This window comes from Scyliorhinus torazame, chromosome 18 (genome assembly GCF_047496885.1).
Source record: "Scyliorhinus torazame isolate Kashiwa2021f chromosome 18, sScyTor2.1, whole genome shotgun sequence".
Classification (NCBI taxonomy): domain Eukaryota; kingdom Metazoa; phylum Chordata; class Chondrichthyes; order Carcharhiniformes; family Scyliorhinidae; genus Scyliorhinus; species Scyliorhinus torazame.
In genome coordinates this window covers 84,252,800-84,263,383 of record NC_092724.1, presented here as the reverse complement: position 1 = coordinate 84,263,383, position 10,584 = coordinate 84,252,800, and the positions used below count along the sequence as shown (strand labels likewise).

Sequence of the window (10,584 nt, the reverse complement as noted above, 5' to 3'; positions counted from 1 at the left end):
GTCTCTGTCAAAATTCCCTTCCTAACAGCACTGTGGGTATACCTACACCACATGACTACAGCAGTTCATAAATGCAGCTCACCACCATCTTCTCAAAGTCAATTAGAGAAGGACAATTAATGATGGCCTTAAAGCAGGTCATTTCCTGAAGGCTGCTCAATGTGCTCTGGTGTTTGAGTTGCATCTTGTTTTATATGATCTGATTGTGTTGGACAGATTTCCCTCTCACTCATCCTGAGCACACTATGTAATTGGAAATTAGGCTAGGTACTAACAGGACCTGTCTGATTTTCTTTGGCACCTCATCAGCGAACATCAGCAGGCAATGTTTACCCTTCAACCTCGAGGTATGGTGCGGTGCTGAGCCCAGTCACAATACATATCCTTCTCTCTCCCAGTAATACCCCAATGTTAATTAACTGATGAAAAGGAATGGGCTGAAACTAGGGAGCTTTTGGCATGTGTTTTAGTGCTATTGAAAATGGCGCTTCTACCCAATATGAGATGGCAGACCCTCGACTGTGTTCAAATAAGCACCAAAATCCTTTCTGGGTTTAACAATTCAAGCTCCTGTGTCAACAAACAAATCATTTGATATCCAAAGTTTATTTTGAATTACATTACATTATATAATATATATATATGAATACATAATTTATTGTGTAACTTTAATCTTGATGTGATCTTTTCAATCAGCATTTCAATCGCATTGTGCATTTACTCTTCCTCCTTATAGCTCACTTGCTAAGTCCAGATATCACACTTGTGCACCATGTCTGACTGTAGTCTCTTGGAATTGGGGTGCTGTCTATGGCTACTCAGGTGTGGAGCTCACTCCCCTTTTCCAAGCTCATCGGGGCGCGCTTTCTTCTCGTCCAATTCCAGCAGCTGTTTTTCCCTACGTTCCAAGATCACTTGCAACCTTTCATTGTGTTTGTTCCGTTCTCTGGCACGAATCTCTTCGATATCCGGGAAAAACCTTTGCCTGTTCAAAATATAACAGCAGATTGTGACACATTATTTCAAAAATCTAGTCCAGGTCCCGGGCCATGTCTCTTTGCCCTGAGAACATGAAGAATAAACACACACGGTGTGGGACCTGAACCACATGTTGGCCCAGGTTGTTCAGAGGCAGCAGAGACATTTAAAAATATCAAACTGGTTTCAGTGCAACCCAGCATTTTTCACTGCCTTCCCTTCTAATGCAAGTCTGCAAATGACCAGGTTTCATTTCAGAAATTGCAATGATGGGATTTGAACTAACTACCTCTGGTTACCATTAGTGCCTGGCCATCATTATCTCCAATAAATCACTTTCAACAGCATTAGTGCAACCTCACCAACATCCTGGGAGGGCACTACTGACTTGATGTCTAACTGAGGCTACAAGAGCAAGTTGGAGTTTGGGAATTCTGTGGCCCCAAAGCCTGTTCATCAACTAGATGGCTCAAGTCAGGAATATGATGGAACACTGTCCATGAGAGAGTGCAGCTCTACAACACTCAAGAAGTTCAACGTTAACCAGGACAAAGTAGCCCACTTGTTCAGCAACTAGGGTTGCCAACTGTGATTAAATGTATTCCTGGAGCTTTCATCACCTGACTTGCCCCAGCAATGAGTCACCAACACATCCAACCTCATGATGCATTGCCTTTCTACACCAATTCATAGAAGTTTTTACAGTACAGGAGGCCATTCAGCCCATCGAGCCTGCACCGGCTCATGGAAAGATAACTCTATCCAAGCCCACATCTCCACCCTATCCTCATAATGCAGTAACCCCACCTAACCTTTTTGGTATTGATCTGTTGCAGTAATATATTTTTAAAATCCTGGTTTAATACAGGCAGGCGGTGTATCTAAAAAAAGATGCAATTAAGAGCTCGTAAAAGGTGAGGTCATGATTAATTTTAATCATTTACTTGTTTACAAGGAGATGCCTATTGGAACGTAGTTGTGATTGCTGGAGCGTAGATAATCTGAGACATTGTGTTTAGACTTAGGCAACAGGTCATGGGATCTGAGTGGGATAAAGATGCTGTAATAGGGGTGGCAAGGTTGTGCAGTTTTTTTGCATTGTTGCCTCACAGCGCTGAGGATCTGGTTTCGATCCCTGCCCCGGGCCACTGTCCATGTGAAGTTTGCACATTCTCCCCGTGTTTGCATGTGTCTCACCCCCACAACCCAAAGGATGTGCAGGGTAGGTGAATTGGCCACACTAAACTAACCCTTAATTGGAAAAAAAGAACTGAGTACTCTAAATTTATTTTTTAAAAGATGCTGTAATAAATGGGAGGAGCCAGGTCTGTCTGTAGTTTTGCAGTTTGATATGGGTTTGTCAGTCTTCTGGAAGTTTTTAAAGTTGAGCAGCAATTTTGCCAAATGCCAGGCTGAGCAGGAGTCTGGAATGGCAGGTTGTGCCTGAAGGGTCCCCATCTACTTTTCTGAAAGAAAATTGTACACAATAGTCCAGCAAGTAGTGTTGTGTTTGCTAACTTTATTTACCAGTGGCTTTTGACTTGTAATGGGCTTTGTTTAATTGGAGATAATGAAAGTATAAGTTAATAGTTGAAATCTTTATTTTAAGAACTTTAAAAAAATAATTTTTTATTTTTTCTGATTAAGGGGCAATGTTGCGTGGTTAATCCACTTACCCTGCACATCTTTGGGTTGTGGGGGTGAAACCCACACAGACACAGGAAGAATGTGCAAACTCCACACGGACAGTGACCCAGGGATGGGATTGAATCCGGGTCCTCGACGTGGTGAGGCAGCAGTGCTAACCACTGCGCCACTATGCCACCCCTTAAGAACTGTTTTACTGTGATGTTAATGTGGTTACTACTGTGTTAATAATAATGTTTACTTTAATATAACAGTTCCATATTTGTCAGTGGAATCACTCCTGGAGTGAAGTATCCTTTCCTCGCAGTTTATAAGTAGAAGAATTATTGGGGTTTCTGGTCCGGTTTCCTAATGTAAATTGGGGTCTTGTCCGGGTACCGTTAACACACACCTGCAATCACCTTTTTTTTTTCTTATAAATTTAGAGTACCCAATTCATTTTGTCCAATTATGTGGCAATTTAGCGTGGCACCTACCATGCACAGCTTTGGGTTGTGGGGGTGAAACCCACGCAAACATGGGGAGAATGTGCAAACTATACACGGACAGTGAACCAGAACCGGGATTGAACCTGGGACCTCGGCGCCTTGAGGCAGCAGGGCTAACCCACTGCGCCACCATGCTGCCCCCCCTGCAATCACATTAAACATTCACTCCACAGAATTATAGATATTTACAGAAAGAGCATTTTTTGTACAATCTGCAAACTTTTTAATCATGCCCCCTAGCTGTTCGGGAGAGAGATCAGTTTCGGGAGCAGGCCTATTGGCTGACTGTAAATCAGGAAGGATACAAAAGGTGTGTCTGAAGTGCCTATAGAAACAGAGTGCTGGAGGCAAACAGAGTGTATCTGAGTTTGGGTAAGGCTGAGTTCGGGTAAGAGGGGAGTGACAAAAAAAAAAAATCAAAAAAAAAAAAAAAATCAAATTAATTAAGTAAATTAATTAACTAGTTAAGGGAATTTGGTGCTCACCTTAAGGAGGTGCAGAGAAACAGACCTGTGAGGGAGTCTCTGGAGCATTTACATCACAGCCAGCAGGTAAGTGATTGGCTTGTAACTGGTAAGTGATTTCTCTCTCTTTGACTTTCTCTTAGCTGTGTAGTGTAGTTCAAATTTAACTTCAGGTTTAAGTCATGGCAGGAGAGCTCAGACCCGTGTCATGCTCCTCTTGTGAGATGTGGCAAGTCAGGGACCCTTCTGGTGTCCCTGACTCCTTCATCTGCAAGAAGTGTGTCCAACTGCAGCTCCTGTTAGACCGCTTGACGGCTCTGGAGCTGCGGATGGACTCACTTTGGAGCATCCGCGATGCTGAGGAAGTTGTGGATAGCACATTCAGTGAGTTGGTCACACCGCAGATTAAAATTACTGAGGCAGATAGGGAAAGGGTGACCAACAGACAGAGGACGAGTAGGAAGGCAGTGCAGGGATCCCCTGCGGTCATCTCCCTCCAAAACAGATTTACCGTTTTGGAAACTGTTGGGGGAGATGGCTCACCAGGGGAAGGTGGCAGCAGCCAGGTTCATGGCACCGTGGCTGGTTCTGCTGCACAGAAGGGCGGGAAAAAGAGTGGCAGAGCTATAGTGATAGGGGATTCAATTGTAAAGGGAATAGACTGGCGTTTCTGCGGACGCAAACGAGAATCCAGGTTGGTATGTTGCCTCCCTGGTGCAAGGGTCAAGGATGTCTCGGAGCGGCTGCAGGGCATTCTGGAGGGGGAGGGTGAACAGCCAGCTGTCGTGGTGCATATAGGCACCAACGATATAGGTAAAAAACGGGATGAGGTCCTGCAAGCTGAATTTAGGGAGTTAGGAGTTAAACTAAAAAGTAGGACCTCAAAGGTAGTAATCTCAGGATTGCTACCAGTGCCACGTGATAGTCAGAGTAGGAATGCCAGGATAGCTAGGATGAATACGTGGCTTGAGAGATGGTGCAAGAGGGAGGGTTTCAAATTCCTGGGACATTGGGACCGGTTCTGGGGGAGGTGGGACCTGTACAAATCGGACGGTCTGCATCTGGGTGGGACCGGAACCAATGTTCTCGGGGGTGTGTTTGCTAGTGCAGTTGGGGAGGGTTTAAACTAATGTGCCAGGGGGATGGGAACCGATGTAGGAAGTCAGTGGGGACAGAAACAAAAGGCAGGAAGGGAGAGTGTGTAAAGCATGACCAGAGAAAGCAGGGCAGAGAGCAAGGAAGGTCTACATTAAACTGCATTTATTTCAATGCAAGAGGCCTGACAGGCAAAGCGGATGAACTCAGGGCATGGACGGGCACATGGGACTGGGATATTATAGCTATGACTGAAACATGGCTAAGGGAGGGGCAGGACTGGCAGCTCAATGTTCCGGGGTACAGATGCTATAGAAAGGACAGAACAGGAGGTAAGAGAGGAGTGGCGTTTTTGATTAGGGAGAATATCACGGCAGTACTTAGAGGGGATATATCCGAGGGTTCGCCCACTGAGTCTATATGGGTGGAACTGAAAAATAAGAAGGGAGAGATCACCTTGGTAGGACTGTACTACAGGCCCCCAAATAGTCAGCGGGAAATTGAGGAGCAAATATGTAAGGAGATTACAGATAGCTGCAAGAATAATAGGGTGGTAGTAGTAGGGGACTTTAACTTTCCCAACATTGACTGGGACAGCCATAGCATCAGGGGCTTGGATGGAGGGAAATTTGTTGAGTGTATTCAGGAGGAATTTCTCATTCAGTATGTGGATGGACCGACTAGAGAGGGGGAAAACTTGACCTCGTCTTGGGAAATAAGGAAGGGCAAGTGACAGAAGTGCTAGTGAGGGATCATTTTGGGACAAGTGACCATAATTCCATTAGTTTTAAGATAGCTATGGAGAATGATAGGTCTGGCCCAAGAGTTAAAATTCTTAATTGGGGCAAGGCCAATTTTGATGGTATCAGACAGGAACTTGCAGAGGTAGATTGGGGGAGACTATTGGCAGGCAAAGGGACGGCTGGTAAATGGGAGGCTTTTAAAAATGTGTTAACCAGGGTGCAGGGTAAGCACATTCCCTTTAGAGTGAAGGGCAAGGCTGGTAGAAGTAGGGAACCCTGGATGACTCGAGATATTGAGACTCTGGTCAAAAAGAAGAAGGAGGCATATGACTTACATAAGCAACTGGGATCAAGTGGATCCCTTGAAGAGTATAGAGATTGTCGAAATAGAGTTAAGAGGGAAATCAGGAGGGCAAAAAGGGGACATGAAATTGCTTTGTCAAATAATGCAAGGGAGAATCCAAAGAGATTCTACAGATACATAAAGGGGAAAAGAGTAACTAGGGACAGAGGAGGGCCTCTTAAGGATCAACAAGGACATCTATGTGCAGAGCCACAAGAGTTGGGTGAGATCCTGAATGAATATTTCTCATTGGTATTCACGGTGGAGAAAGGCATGGATGTCAGGAAACTAAGGGAAATAAATAGTTATGTCTTGAGAAGTGTGCATATTACAGAGGAGGTGGTGCTGGAAGTCTTAAAGCGCATCAAGGTAGATAAATCCCCGGGACCTGATGAAATGTATCCCAGGATGTTGTGGGAGGCTAGGGAGGAAATTGCTGGTCCCCTAACCGAGATATTTGAATCATCGGCAGCCACAGGTGAGGTGCCTGAAGATTGGAGAGTGGCGAATGTTGTGCCCTTGTTTAAGAAGGGCAGCAGGGAAAAGCCTGGGAACTACAGACCGGTGAGCCTAACGTCTGTAGTAGGTAAGTTGCTAGAAGGTATTCTGAGAGACAGGATCTACAAGCATTTAGAGAGGCAAGGACTGATTCGGGGCAGTCAGCATGGCTTTGTGTGTGGAAAATCATGTCTCACAAATTTGATTGAGTTTTTTGAGGGGGTGACCAAGAAGGTAGATGAGGGCAGTGCAGTAGACGTTGTCTACATGGACTTTAGCAAAGCCTTTGACAAGGTACCGCATGGTAGGTTGTTGCAGAAGGTTAAAGCTCACGGGATCCAGGGTGAGGTTGCCAATTGGATTCAAAATTGGCTGGACGACAGAAGGCAGAGGGTGGTTGTAGAGGGTTGTTTTTCAAACTGGAGGCCTGTGACCAGTGGTGTGCCTCAGGGATCGGTGCTGGGTCCACTGTTATTTGTGATTTATATTAATGATTTGGATGAGAATTTAGGAGGCATGGTTAGTAAGTTTGCAGATGACACCAAGATTGGTGGCACAGTGGATAGTGAAGAAGGTTATCTAGGATTGCAACGGGATCTTGATCAATTAGGCCAGTGGGCCGACGAATGGCAGATGGAGTTTAATTTAGATAAATGTGAGGTGATGCATTTTGGCAGATCGAATCAGGCCAGGACCTACTCAGTTAATGGTATGGCGTTGGGGAGAGTTATAGAACAAAGAGATCTAGGCGTACAGGTTCATAGCTCCTTGAAGGTGGAGTCGCAGGTGGACAGCGTGGTGAACAAGGCATTCGGCATGCTTGGTTTCATTGGTCAGAACATTGAATACAGGAGTTGGGACGTCTTGTTGAAGTTGTACAAGACATTGGTACGGCCACACTTGGAATACTGTGTGCAGTTCTGGTCACCCTATTATAGAAAGGATATTATTAAACTAGAAAGAGTGCAGAAAAGATTTACTAGGATGTTGCCGGGACTTGATGGTTTGAGTTATAAGGAGCGGCTGGATAGACTGGGACTTTTTTCTCTGGAGCGTAGGAGGCTTAGGGGTGATCTTATAGAGGTCTATAAAATAATGAGGGGCATAGATAAGGTAGATAGTCAACATCTTTTCCCAAAGGTAGGGGAGTCTAAAACTAGAGGGCATAGGTTTAAGGTGAGAGGGGAGAGATTCAGAAGGGCCCAGAGGGGCAATTTCTTCACTCAGAGGGTAGTGAGTGCCTGGAATGGGCTGCCAGAGGTAGTAGTAGAGGCGGGTACAATTGTGTCTTTTAAAAAGCATTTAGATAGTTACATGGGTAAGATGGGTATAGAGGGTTATGGGCCAAGTGCGGGCAACTGGGACTAGCTTAATGGTAAAAACTGGGCGGCATAGACTGGTTGGGCCGAAGGGCCTGTTTCCATGCTGTAAACTTCTATGATTCTACATTCACATTCAAACATCATAATTGATTCACAGCACAAAAAGATCCTAGTACTGAGCTTTGTGAAACTAAGAAGTCTTACAACACCAGGTTAAGGTGTTGTAAGACTTTTTACTGTGCCCACCCCAATCCAACGGCGGTGTATTTCACATCTTGTGAAACTAAAGCTGAAAACAGCCTCCATCACAAAAAGACCTATTGACCATCACTTGACTTCCTATTTCTGAGCTAACTTTGGATTCAACTTGCCTCGGATCCTTTTGGTTTTTATTTTAGTGAACAGTCTATCATCAGAGACCTGACTAAAAGCTTTGAACAGTGACTGCAGTGTGTACCATTTACAAGGTGCAACGCAGTAACACTTCTAAACCCACGAACCTCTATGACCTCGAAGGACAAGGGCAGTAGGTGTATGAGAACACCACCGCTGCATGTTCCCTCCAGTCACTTGGAAATATACGGCCACTCCCTCACTGTCGCTGGCCAAGCTCCTGGAATTTCCACCCTAACAGCACACTGGGTGCACCTAAACTACACGGACTGACGCGGGTCAAGCAGTGACCACCACTACCTTCTCCAGGTCAATTAGGAATGGGCAATATATGCTGCCCAAGTCAGTCACATCCAAGCAAGTGAATTTTAAAAAGCTTTCAATCAGATCTTGACCAATTCTCCCTTGAAGGAGCCGAGTCCTGGGTTACAGGTCAGAATGGACAATTGGGAGGGGGGGGGGGGGGGGGGGACCTGTCTCCACGGCAACCCAAACTTTCCGTGGTAACCCCAACTCACCAAGGCAACGTCAACTTTCCAAGGTAACCACCTGCCATTTTGGATGGGCAAAGACAGCTGGCGGTCACCAGGTGACCCACAGCTCGGTGGGAAGGGACTAAGTGCTGTCTGACCTGTACAGAAAGGCCGCCACCATCCCGGCGCCGACCGCCGAGAACAGCAGTGGTTTTCCCCAGCGTTTGGCGGCCGACAACTGGCTCTGCATCATGGCCCGTAGTCGCCCTTCCGGCCTGGCCGGAAGCGGCCCTGCCGCGCCGCTGCGCATGTGCGGACCATGGGAAACTCGGAGCAGCAGTGGTGGGGAAACCCAGGTCAGGCAGTGTCTGTGCAGGGAGCAAGGGTTAATTATTCGGATCAATGTCTGTTTATGGGAACTTGGAAGAAGAAAAATCAATTTCAGTTCCGGCCCCCGCTGGAGGACATTCGCCCCCTCATGTCTGTACTGGCCCACTGCCTGAGCCATTCATCGAGTGCCAGAGTCTTGAAAATCTTTTCGTCACATCACGATGCATTTCCCTTTTGACAGCCACCAGTGTTACACAGTGACAGACCTCAATCCACCAGTACTGTACCCCGGTGTTAAACAGTGACAGACCTCTATCCACCAGTACTGTACCCCAGTGTTATACAGTGACAGACCTCTATCCACCAGTACTGTACCCCGGTGTTAAACAGTGACAGACCTCAATCCACCAGTACTGTACCCCGGTGTTATACAGTGACAGACCTCAATCCACCAGTACTGTACCCCGGTGTTAAACAGTGACAGACCTCAATCCACCAGTACTGTACCCCGGTGTTAAACAGTGACAGACCTCAATCCACCAGTACTGTACCCCGGTGTTAAACAGTGACAGACCTCAATCCACCAGTACTGTACCCCGGTGTTATACAGTGACAGACCTCAATCCACCAGTACTGTACCCCGGTGTTATACAGTGACAGACTTCTATCCACCAGTACTGTACCCCGGTGTTACACAGTGACAGACCTCAATCCACCAGTACTGTACCCCAGTGTTATACAGTGACAGACCTCAATCCACCAGTACTGTACCCCGGTGTTATACAGTGACAGACCTCTATCCACCAGTACTGTACCCCGGTGTTATACAGTGACAGACCTCAATCCACCAGTACTGTACCCCGGTGTTATACAGTGACAGACCTCAATCCACCAGTACTGTACCCCGGTGTTATACAGTGACAGACCTCAATCCACCAGTACTGTACCCCGGTGTTATACAGTGACAGACCTCAATCCACCAGTACTGTACCCCAGTGTTATACAGTGACAGACCTCAATCCACCAGTACTGTACCCCGGTGTTAAACAGTGACAGACCTCAATCCACCAGTACTGTACCCCAGTGTTATACAATGACAGACCTCAATCCACCAGTACTGTACTCCAGTGTTACACAGTGACAGACCTCAATCCACCAGTACTGTACCCCGGTGTTATACAGTGACAGACCTCTATCCACCAGTACTGTACCCCGGTGTTATACAGTGACAGACCTCTATCCACCAGTACTGTACCCCAGTGTTATACTGTGACAGACCTCAATCCACCAGTACTGTACCCCGGTGTTATACAGTGACAGACTTCTATCCACCAGTACTGTACCCCAGTGTTATACAGTGACAGACCTCAATCCACCAGTACTGTACCCCGGTGTTATACAGTGACAGACTTCTATCCACCAGTACTGTACCCCAGTGTTATACAGTGACAGACCTCAATCCACCAGTACTGTACCCCGGTGTTATACAGTGACAGACCTCAATCCACCAGTACTGTACCCCGGTGTTATACAGTGACAGACCTCTATCCACCAGTACTGTACCCCGGTATACAGTGACAGACCTCAATCCACCAGTACTGTACCCCGGTATACAGTGACAGACCTCAATCCACCAGTACTGTACCCCGGTGTTATACAGTGACAGACCTCAATCCACCAGTACTGTACCCCAGTGTTATACAGTGACAGACCTCAATCCACCAGTACTGTACCTGGTGTTATACAGTGACAGACCTCTATCCACCAGTACTGTACCTGGTGTTATACAGTGACAGACCTCTATCCACCA

The 10,584-nt window shown here is 46.4% G+C and overlaps 1 long non-coding RNA gene across 1 annotated transcript; it reads right to left on the bottom strand.

Annotated features, from left to right (window-relative positions):
- Positions 1-587: 587 nt before the first annotated feature.
- LOC140395336 (uncharacterized) lies at positions 588-8,697 on the bottom strand. Its single transcript, XR_011936161.1, has 2 exons — positions 8,490-8,697; positions 588-985 (listed from the first exon to the last, which is right to left on the bottom strand). It is a non-coding gene; the product is annotated as an uncharacterized lncRNA (long non-coding RNA).
- Positions 8,698-10,584: the final 1,887 nt, after the last annotated feature.